Source organism: Phlebotomus papatasi, chromosome 1, assembly GCF_024763615.1.
Source record: "Phlebotomus papatasi isolate M1 chromosome 1, Ppap_2.1, whole genome shotgun sequence".
Lineage (NCBI taxonomy): Eukaryota > Metazoa > Arthropoda > Insecta > Diptera > Psychodidae > Phlebotomus > Phlebotomus papatasi.
This window is the reverse complement of record NC_077222.1, coordinates 11,384,112-11,396,329: the sequence shown is the minus strand read 5'-3', so window position 1 is coordinate 11,396,329 and position 12,218 is coordinate 11,384,112. Positions and strand designations below refer to the sequence as shown.

The window sequence follows — 12,218 nt, the reverse complement described above, 5'->3', positions numbered from 1 at the left end:
ATAAAAGAGTCAGGAAATAGGATGGAAAATCTCTGGGACTCATTCCTCACACCACAGTAAATTTTTTCCATCTAAGTCAATTTCATGCTTCACTTTTAAAATTAACCCTCTGGACAGTGCATCATACGAGGAAAAAGCTCATTTTCCACATATCCCAAAAGCTCAAAGTTCAAAAAGAATATTTAATATTTAAAAAAAAATGCAACAAAAATCTTTTGAAAACCAACAAGATAGATATCCCACGTATCCCACGCTGTAAAACGTGATAGCAATAATTAGTAATATATTTTCATCCTAGGAGAATCACTTTCCTGTGCAGAAAAGTTTTATTTACAAAACATCCCACCAGCTTTTAATAAAAGCTCCATGAACGGGAAGAACTCGCGTGAATGATTCTTTTTTTAAAAGTGGAAGTTTTTGTTGTAGGTGGTCTCTTTTCTAAGTAAGAACACATCATTAAAATTTTCAACTAATTTTCAAGTAAAACAAAAAACATATAGGTATACTATAATTTCAAGAATCATTAAAAATTTCTGGATGACTGATGTAGATTTTTAACAGCTATCGTATAAACCAGTTTAAACTTCCCAAGTAACACGATATGACTGAGGAGAAAAGGCGCGATATTTGTTCATAAGGACGTCATTTGAATGTCTTTAGTGTTACGTCAGTAGAATGACTAAAATGTTATTTGTTTGGCAGCAATTTCAGTGACTGTAAAATTCGTGACGAAATGCCGACGTCACAGTGACCATTTTCTGACTATCAATCAGAAAAATCGTGTAGAATTCAACACCAGTCAAGGCGGAAATTCTCTTTCATTTATGGAATATTTCAGGAATCTTCTCCAGGTCTAATTGCAACAACATCATGGAAACATTGGAAGTACAATTTCCTCATCGATTTAATAATAATTGTCATTGCCAAATGTAGCCAGAAGTCATTTCATCAATTGTCTGGTTCTGAGCAAGAGTGAGTCATTTTAATACGAAAATGCATATACGATATGCCCCTTCATCTCTAGAGCGTTTCAATTTTTCTGTGCCAACATATCTCTATATTATTTGATTCATTTTTCAATGATTTTCATAAGCCCTGTTCACACAAAGCACACCCTCGATTTCCCTCTTTTTCACATTCAAACATCTGGAAATAAAATTCATGAAGTGATATGATATCAAACGCATCACTGATTTTGGATATCAACAGCTAGAAAGTTCTTTGATATTTCAATTTCATTCATTCACATCCTCACGCTTCCGCTCCTTCTTTTCAACAATCAAGTATATCTTTATGAAATGGGCGACAGTTTTGTAATACTGAATTTAATTCCCATTTCATATGTAACCCTTAATCGCCAATTGAGTGGGGGCTAATAAAGTGATCCAGGGTAAATAAAAATCAACTTTTTAAGGACTTATAAAAGAAAACCAAAAATAACGCAAAAATTATAAAATAAAATGTATAAGCAGGAAAGTTGATCCAACTTTAACCCTTCAGGGATGATAAGAAATGTTTGTGCCGAACCAGGTACAAAGGTGAACGTGGTTAAGTCGGAAGTAATGGTAATCTCCCGACAGCCTGTACAATGCACTCTATATGTTAGTGGAGTCCCTTTGAAACAGGTGCAGAAGTTCAAGTATCTCGGGGTGTTATTCACGAGTGACGGTAGGATCTATTCAGAACTCTCGTCACGAATCAGTCAATCTACAGTAGTCGTTCGGCTAAATTATCTGTTTTCAGAGTTGTGTTCATTCCTATTCTCATCTATGATCATGAGATATGTGTAACGATTGAAAGTATAAGATCGCGAGAACAAGCTGTCGACCTGAGGTACCTTCGGGCGGTTAAGGGAATGACTCGCCGAGATCGAGTGAGGAACGTAGTGGGTCGTGAGGAACTTAAGAGTCAAGGAGTTGCTTCTTCGGGTTAAGAGATCACAACTTTGATAGTATGGGCGTGTTCAGACCATGAATGAAGAAACATTCCCAGAAAAAGCTATTAAAGCCATTGTGAGGAGGCGTTGACCTCGGGGAAGATCTAGGACAAGCTAGCTAAAACAATTTCAGGATCTTGATATTCACCGCGAACTTCTTCATGAAGTGGCTGAAGATCGACGGGCCTGGACTGCTAATCTGAGTGTCCTAAGCCGCAACTCCGATAGGGATAAGCGGATGAAAATGATTGAATGAAAAACCATATCCCTATCCTCATTTAGATAGATAGAAAGATATGTAGATAGATACCTAGATTTTATGCATCAGCAATGCTTATAAGGAACAGCACAAGAGAGGTAAAAGTACATTTTAGTTTATAGCGACCACCGCCGTCTTAGCGTTGATGACCAACATCAGGAGAGTAAAAACCTTAGTAGTGACTTATTTATCAATTTTAGTTGCAAACCAAGACTTTCCTCCCAAGTAGCAAAATGAAGTCAGCTTAACGTTTTTTTCAAGGAATCCTTAAATACCTTTAAAGTCATAAAGAGGTTGTATGACGACATGTCTCCCTTATAAAAATGTTTTCCTTCGAAAAAGTCACCAAAGATCATAAGATCCGAAAAAATAACCATTTTCCATTAACTTTCCTAATCAGACTGATACTCAAAGGGGGCATGTTTAGAGCACCCCTGATGTTGAAAATCAGGAGCGGAATTTTCTGACATCCGCTGTATTTTTTCAAACTTTTTGAGCTTTTTCGAGGTATTTGAAAAATGTGTAAAAACATAGTTTTTTAAGGTTATCTCGAAATCTCACGATGAGATTTCGACAATTTTAAGTTCATGTTGTATATCTATTTCAATAGAAGAATTTAAAAAGAAACTATAATATTATCTTAGATTTCGAGATAAAACAATTAAGAGTAAAATTGAACTTTCAAAAATTTTGCAGTTATTCTAAGTAGCAGATAGTGGACGGAAAAATAGACCTCTCTTGATTTTTACTCTTTAATTCTTCACAATGTTTCGAGAAGAACTTAGATTAGCTGAGCTGTTCACGGAGATGTTCACCATCCAATAGGCTTGATTATGTGTCAGCCTATTGGATGGTGAACATCTTCGTGAAAAATTGTGAAAAAGTCCAAGTGAAGCGTAACAATAAATTTTCCCACCTGTACATGATTTTCCTCCAATCAGAAACCTGATAAAGAGGACATTCATCCTCGAAAAATCGTGAAGTATTAAAGAGTAAAAATCAAGAGAGGTCTATTTTTCCATCCACTGTCTGCTACATCCCATCAGACCGAAAATATTCAGGTTATCCTAAGTTTTCTTTTTTAAAGTTAATGATCATAATAATTATTGGGGTACACGCACATCATACTTTTACAGTGTTGAATAACCTCTAGGTAATAATTACGTATTTATTATGGCACTAACACACCTTACCTTTAGGTTAGTATAATTTCATGAAATCAAAATTCGTGTTCCTTTTTTTAATCTAAACGTCTGCGCATGTCTATCCAACTCTTTCGAACTCTACTTTTTCTTTAGAATATCACACTAAATTAAATTTAGATCAGTCCAATTTTGAGTCCGAAAGAATGGGATACACGTACGCAAATCTTTTAAGAATTTAATAATAATAATAATAATAATAATCTTTATTCATTCATAGGGCTTAGAGCCCTCTTTTACAATTTGATGCATTACAATGATGCTAAATCTTATTGAATATCAATCGCTGTGTGCGATGGATATACTTCGACACTGAATGATATCCAAATCAAAGTCCTGTGGTGGGGCGGGCTGATCAACATGCCTTCCAAGCAGGACAGAAGATGCTCGATGACTGCAACTGAAGTAGTCAGAGCGTTTGAAGAGCTCAACCGGTTAGGGAGCTGATAATACGGCATTGATGGCTTGCACAAAGAATGACTGATGTGGCAGTGCTTCATGATAAATCTTATCAGTATGTGTGTTCTTGCTGGGAGTTCCACACTAGAGTTGTCCCCATCCAGACTCTCATTTTTACATGTTTGGCACCGGGCGCGATTCGATCTCACTATCGATCGAATCAGGGATCTCTCGCGCCAAAGACCCAGCAGTCTTACCAACCGAGCCAATGAGACCCCGATCAAAAAGAATTTCTTTTTGATTTTATAAATTTTACCGATCTAAAAAGTGTGCCGAAGGCATTACATTGAAAATTTGACGTCCTGGGACCAATTATCCGGTCTGTAGAACTTAGAAACCCTTGATGTTCCAGTTTCTTGGTCAAACCAAAAATAATTGAATAATTACTGCACAATCGTCCTCCTATAATGCTTTTGTGGAGGGGAAATAACACGCGACATCTGCAACTTACGTAAATTTAAAGGCAATGGCACCATCGAGGAAAAATGGAGAGGTAATCTGTAATCTTACCACGAGAAAGTTACGTAATAGGGGAAAGTGCTCTCCCTTCGAACGTTTATGCCTTCGAATAGTGTGAATTTCTTTTGTTTTTCGTAAGAGATTTATACTAAGTTATAACGGAATTATCAACAATTGATGATAAGCCAACTAATATTTGATAGAAATGTGTAAGTCTCTTAAGAAAACTAAAAGAAAATTCACATTATTCGAAGGCATGAACGTGCGAAGGTAGAGTACTTTCCCCTACGGGCTTTAGACCTAACCCAAACAGCCGTTGGATGTATGTATTCTGAATTCTAAAAACGGCTCCTGTGACGGTCATCAGAGCGGCGAATGACGGAAAGTGGAGAATAATATGACGGTTATTACGAAAATCATTTTTCGTCATAATAACTCTGATATTACTCGTCCACGACTAAAATATGACGCGCTGAAATGGGCACTTCTAGTGTCCCTAAGACTTGGCATGGCTCGACTGCTCTAAAAAATTAATTATTAATTAAAAGAAAAACAATAAAATTGGTTGCTAATTAGAATTCTGTGACCTTCGAGAACATAGGCTTAACCTGTCTGAAAATCGCTGAACTCTTGTAAGCAAATCAAATCCTTTTTGTCCTTTCGATCAGTTCTGAAGTGATTGTTTCAGGTTAAAAAGACGTAATATTGAGGTAAGAGAATAGTCAAGGCTACTCTTTGTCATTATTATGACGTACGAATAGCGGTTTTGTGACCTTATATACGCAATAGAAAAAGTTTTCTACTTTTTGGACCGTTTAATGAGCTTTGCTTATCTAAGTTGCGAGTTCGAGCATTCCTTAAAACTTGGGCGCCTTCCCACTTCTTTCTCAATCATCTCTAAAGACAGGCAATCAAAGAGGGAAAACTTTTGTAAAATGAAGAAGGAAAATCATATTCCTGTGGATTCTTTTATGACAAAAATGACGAAATCGTTGTGAAACGACCGTCATCTACACGACTTCCTTAGAAAGAGTATTAATTCGTCAATTTGACATCAAAATACACTATTTTCGTATTTGATCTCAATTTTGCGTCGTTTTTTTTGTAAGTGTTTGAAACTCTTTAAAAGCTGACTTTTCAACTCTGACTTGGATATTTCCTCGATTGATTTGTGTGAGTAAATAAGGTCTTTCTGTTGTTGAGACAAGAACGACAAAATAAAAAGAAATAGAGGTTGAATTTTAGTAGGTATTCCGTTGATATCAGAAAATTAAATTATTCCTTTGCTACTGTTGAGTGTTGGGTGAAATTTAAATTGGAAATCAATTTCCACACCAGGAATAATCCAAGGCGATTAACAACCCAGAGACATATTGGAGGGAAATAACAAAACTCGCAAATACGACACCATTACCATTGAGCCAAAATAGGAATTTATAAATAAGAAATTTATTTTATTTCTCTTTTTTTTGTGTATTCCTTTCCCCGCCTGATCCAATAATTTCCAACTCTTTTGGGATCTTCTATTTTGGCAGCACAATCAACAATTGGACAATATCTTCCAGAGATTTTTCACCTGATGTGTCAACAAGAAGGTTGTTCCCTGATTTTCGTTGCTTTTCTTGGGGATGATTGAGATTCTCATCTCACTTTAACAGACGGTATAATATTTTCATAGGCACGAAGCATGAATACAGAAAGAATTTTCAATTTTTGGTTGAGGCAAAAACCTCTTCAAGAAAAATCTGCCTCTGCCTCAAGTCACGTTTTCTCGCCGATGTTCTCTCTTTTCTTGCCCACTCAGACGAACAAATACAACATCCCAGAGTGAAAATTCAATTTGAAAAATTAGCTAGAATTTTCTGTATCAACCGAATATATCGAGAATCAAAGCTCCTGAGCAAACAAGAATTTCTGCACGATAGAGTTTATTGGCCTCTGACGAGGACCCATTTTATTGAATGAATTCCAAATTCTATGGACATTTTTCCACTGAACATTTTAATTATTAAGCCCATGGATTAAATCAGCTCAAATTGGAAGCCTTTTTTTGTCAAATAAAATGAGAATTAAATAAAAATTTGCAAAGATTGAGGGATTATAGTCTCGTGATTGAGTGAATTGTATAATACAAAATATTAATGCTTCAATGGATTGATTGAATTAATTGATGGGGTAAAGTCTGCGTTCGACATCACCAAAAACTCGTACAGATTCAGTACAAAATATAATATTATTTGTCACTTCACTGACCAATATGAATGCATTGTGTACAACAGGAAGTGAAAACTTCTTGGTAAATCTCCTGGAGAAATTTCTTGTGTGCACCTAAATGTAATTTAAAACTTTTGTTAGAAACTATCAAATGGTAATTGAAGAAGTATGTAAGCAAAAGTTGGACAACTGACTAGAAAATTCAATTTAAAACAAATTAAATCAGTTTATAACACCAAATTTATTACTTCTGTACAGTTTTAGTGACTTAATAGCCGCATGATTTGTTCAAGACATTTGATTGAATTAACACTTGAAAGGGTAGCGGGAAAGTATAGTAAGGTGGGGTAACTGGATCGTTTTCCAAAGAGTGCTACTTAAACGCTTGTTTTTGGACTGATGAAATTCTTTTTTACTTCTTCTAAATGCATAGAATTATTCACTGTTTCATCCAGAAACCTAAATTTAAAAAAAAATTATCAAAAATATTAAAGAAAATTTATAAAATAATGATAATACTGAAATAAGTCAGCATGAGCTAACTGGGTCGCCTTTTCGCTAATTCACTTTTATTTAAACCTTTGATTTTAAAATACTCTTTTCACAAGGAAAAAAAATAATAAATGTTTTCAATCAATTTTGAAGGGAGAGTACTTTCCCCTAGAGAAAGGGTTTCAGGTTTCATACAAGTACATACTCTGCCTTCAAACATTTCATATTTCTCCTATATTTCTTTAATGAATTAGACTTTTTTAAAGAAATATGGGAAAAAATTAAAGAGTTCGAAGCTATAGTATATGCGGAGCTTGAAAGCCTGTCCTTAGTCATTTTATTTATTTTTTATGGGCTCTCAGAAAATGTGACAGAATTACAATCAGCACATTCAGGGGCCTATCGACATTTCACTTTTCCATACGTTTTTGCATAGAGGCACTGAAAACTATTGGCAAGTTTTTTTCCTAAAAGGAATTGACTTATCAGTCTGATATATTTCGAAATAGTGCATTAAAAGCTATTTATAAATACATATTTCATTTCATTTCATTTTCGCCGAAATAATACAAGAACTAGGAGCAAATTTGTTTAAGTCACAGTACAATATTTGCAAAATTTTTACAAGGAAAAGTGAAGAATAGCTTCACTTTTTATTAGGCTTGATAGGCCCCTGGCACATTCCTACAAGGAATTTATCGCTCTTTTTGCTGAATAACACTTCTGAAATTTGATTTCAATGGCTCCGGCACATCTTTTAGTACAGGAAAATGTCATAAAGTCAAAATTCACATCCCTTTCTTTCTCAAAAGCTCTGCATATGTCTATTCTACTCTTTCGCATTCTTCTTCTTCTTCTTTTCAACATCAAACTAAATTAAATTTAGTTCAGCCCAATTTTGTGTCAAATTCTTATTAACAAATTCTGGTTCAAATTATTTTGGAAACACCTGTGTCAGACGGGTCAATGAGAATCAATTTTACGAAAAAAGTTGAACAAAATCAAGGGCACAGCCAGGATTTTAGAAAGAGAGGTGCCATTAAAATTATTTTAGGAAAACATTTTTTGAGTATTATTCCCATTTTTCATAGGAAAGAACCAAAAGTTTTCTCGAAATAAAATCGCAAAAAATCCATTTTTATCCAATCGTTATGAACTTGAAATTTTAAAGCATTTTCTCTTTAAAATTCACCAAAAATCCCTTCCACAATATAATTCTTCAAAAAAAAACTTCAAATAATTTTTTTTGGTGGGAAAATTAGGTGAAAATACGAATTAAAATTGATAAGAAATTGATGAAAAAATAAATTAAAGTGCTCCTTAATCTTTCAAATCATTCTTTTTGCGAAGTCTCTTTTCAAAATGCACCAAACGTTCAATACTAAATCGATTTTGATTATTTTAGACAGATGTAAAGCGTTTAATAAATGTTCTGAAGTTCGTAGATGTATTTTCGGAGAGGGAAACTCCGTCCGGATGCGGCAACACTGTTTGTGGAGTTTTCAACCCAGGATCAAAAACTACCTCTTCTTCAGAGCTTTCGACACGCTCCGTGTCTTCCTCAGTGATCGAGTGTTGTCAGAGATCTGTGGGTTTCGTTGGGTAGGGGACGTTTTGCATTGGTGGGAAGGTTCTAGGATGTTCACAAAAGATCTCAACGGATGCACCTGACACTCTTTGGTCATTCGGGGACAACTCAACAGTTCTGAAGTTCTTTTATTATTAAATTTTATATCGGTTTTGGTCAAAATTCCGATAGTCAAAATTTCGAAAAGCAAAATCCCGAAAGCCAAAATTCCGAATGTCAAGAATCCGAATCCCAAAATTTCGAAAACCAAAATCCGGAATGAGTCAAAAACTTGAAAACCAAAAAAACCTGAAAACCAAAATTCCGAAAGCCAAACTTCGAAACCAAAATCCCGAATGCTAAAATCTTGGAATCAAAATCTCGAAAGTCTAAATCTTGAACGCTAACATGGCGAAAAGACCAAAATTCCTAAAAGCAAAATCCCAAAATGTTAAGTTTCATATCTACACCCATGATTTTACCCGAGCTTGTTGGAAACAAAAGGAAATTTCTGTATTTTGGTAAATTATACTTCCTGAACATTATCCTCCGTATAATTTCGCCGCTTTCAGGACTTTGCCTATTCGGAATTTTGGATTTCGTGACTATAGATTTTGGGATTTTGGCCAGCACCGCTTTTTCTACAATGTTTCTTTAGAAAAATCAATCATAAATCAATTTTTATGCAAAATTGAAAGATTTTGGGCTTTTTGAAAAGCTTACAAGATTCAATAAAACAAAACCTTTCAAGCCTAAAGACATTTTTTATACAGCTTTAACACTATTTCTAGTTTTTTTTAATTGTTGATTATCTTTACTCAAAATTGGTTAATAACAAGAAAATATATTGAAAAACGACACAATATATCGATATTTTTATTTTATTTTTTATTAATAAAAATTAAAAATTTCAGTTTTGTTTTAAATTTCTTAGATGTTACATTTTGCCCCAGGTTTCCTTCTTGCATTTTATGTTTATATGCGAAATGCACTAGGTTCAGGTTTAAAATATAATATTTTTAATACAAATTGATTTTTTTTAAATTATTTTCTCTTCAGAGTTGTCGTTTAGAACCTTGTAGAGTAATTTATCGTTTTTATTTTCTCTGAAATTATTCATAATAAAAAGAGATACTACTTGATGTGCAATATCGGACACCAAATCCTTAGAATTTTCTACAGCATCTCGTTCATAAAGAAGACGTTCTTTTGCTTTTATAGAATATTAAAAATCCGTAAATTGAAAAAAAATCTATGGAATTTTGAGAAGCAAAAGAAACAAAAAATATGTCCGATATTGCAAGCTGTACGAAATTTGCCACAGTTCCACTATGTGAATAGAAAGAACTATTTATGCACATGGTTTTTTAAATAAAAATTCAGCATTTAAAACTTTTAAAAGCAAATTAAGTTTAAGACTTTTCCGGCAAAATTTAAGGTTATATTTCAAATTTTAAAAATGTACGATAACATCTATAGTTTAAAAAAAAATCTCTCAGTAGTTTTTCTTTCAAGTTTGCAATTTTTTAAGTTGATATTCGTGTAGAAGAGGAGTATTTAACCGTTTAAGGATAAGAGGGTCAAAAATTGAGGGTCGGAAAAAATCTGTTTTTTTTTTGGCTTCGTAGAGCAATACATAACTTTAGAAAGCCATAGGAAATTTTTTTCGGCACCGGTGTCCCAGTCGTTCTTAAAGGGATAAAAATTCAGAAGTATGAAAAAAATATTTTCTTATTCGTTCTAAAAGGGTTTACATTTTATTTTTTCTTCTCTATTTTTGTCTGCCGCCGCCTTCACGTTCGACCTCGTCGAGTAACCGGAAGTGACATGATTTCATATTAAAAATCAAAAGCTGCAGCAAAATTTGCACTCTGTCTTTCTTATATTTATCGAATTTCTGCCGAATATTCGCAAAATATTAATGATTATCGAAAAATATTTTCAATATTCGCAGAACTCGAGCCTTATATTCGTCAGGAAGAGAGTGGTTATTGTACCATTTGCAACATTCAGGCTTTTTCTATGTAGCATTCTTAATTGAGATTTAAAAAAACTAAATATAAAAAAATCTATATGCATTACGAAAAATAGAAAACAAATAAAAAAATAAAAATAAAACAAATGAGAAAGATTATACACTAATGCCTAGCGCACAATAACATTTGTTTTGTAAACATGATTTTGACATTTCAATAAGACTGAGTGAGATCTAGATCTAGTCATCTCCTTCACTCTCATAGGAAATTTTGAAAACATGTTTACAAACAAAAGTTATTGTGTGTTGGGCATAATCCTCCAATTGAAAAAATATGTTTAATCTCTTCTGTATTTTTTTTTAAATGTATTTTTCAGAGAGGATATAAATTGTATGTAAGCTGCACTAATCCGGATTGAACCCCTGCAGCGACTATTTAAAAAAAATATCATCGTCATTTTAAAATTTGCATCCTTCAGGGATTAAAAATAAACTACAGAAAGAATTGAAGCTTGCAGTTTGTATTTATAGCATTTAAAATGAATAAATTAGATTATTAGATGAAAACTTTATATGGAATATATGAAATTAAAATTGATATAATGGATTAAATTATCCTATACATGGACAACAACAATTTGTGTCTTTATCAATTTAACTCGAGTATCAAATTAAATTCCTTCGAAACTAATTGAAAGAATTAAGATTTTTAATAAACTGAATATAACGATTTGAGAGTTTTCTATTTAAATTAAGTCAAATCAAAAAGGATTACTTTAGGAATTATGGGAGATAAATCCCGAGAGCTGTTCTGTGGTAAATTTCCATTAAAGTTTCAAGCTTTATTCAAAGTTGCACTATATATCTTTGGTTTAAATGGAGGAATCTCACAAATTAGCATAATCATATTAATAATTTAATGTTTTGCAATACAAATTCAGGGATTCTGATTTGAAAAACGATAGAATGAAATAAATTTCACCTCAGGCCACAAAATCTGAATATTGCCAAGAATTTCAGGATTAGAGACCACGCCCATGGAGAAATAGACCACGCCTAATTTGTGATTTTTGAACAGATCCTCAGATAAAAGACAATATTTCAGGATCAATTGCTGGAAGTCTTACCTGAATTCAATCTAAAAAAAAATATTAATTGAACTCTTTGCATTTTTAACTCAAAATGCGTTTGTTTATCTTGATTGCGAATTCTGTTGATCTCCCCTCAGGGGACCGTTTATCAATTAGAAGATCAGTATTATCACTAACAAGGTAAAAAAGTAGTTAACAAAACACAATCCCTATTTGTCTTTTTTCAGTCTCATTCTTACTATGATTTCATTAAAATTTTGAATTCTGAAAAAATCGCTAAGAATATTTAATAAAACAAAATTAAAGACTATGTAAGTAAATCGTTATGGGGTTTCTCATAAAAAAAGAATTTAAAATTGATTATCTTTATCTGAAAGAGGTAAGCTCCTTTAGAACAATTTTAACATAGCCTTGGGCTTCTGCCATGTAATCACAATCGAGTACCAATTGATTGGAAGAAAAAGAACCCAATGTTTATCATTCAGAATCTTCAGAAAACATTCAAAAAAATTTCTAAGAATTAATTTCCAATAATGAATTGCATCATAAAAAAATTTAAATCAA

At 33.2% G+C, this 12,218-nt stretch overlaps 1 protein-coding gene across 3 annotated transcripts in view; it reads right to left on the bottom strand.

The window, feature by feature from the left end:
• LOC129810204 (tyrosine-protein kinase receptor torso) overlaps nt 1-12,218 on the bottom strand; it is a 58,152-nt gene that overhangs the window by 31,467 nt on the left and 14,467 nt on the right. The gene's annotated exons all lie outside the window — the stretch shown is intronic.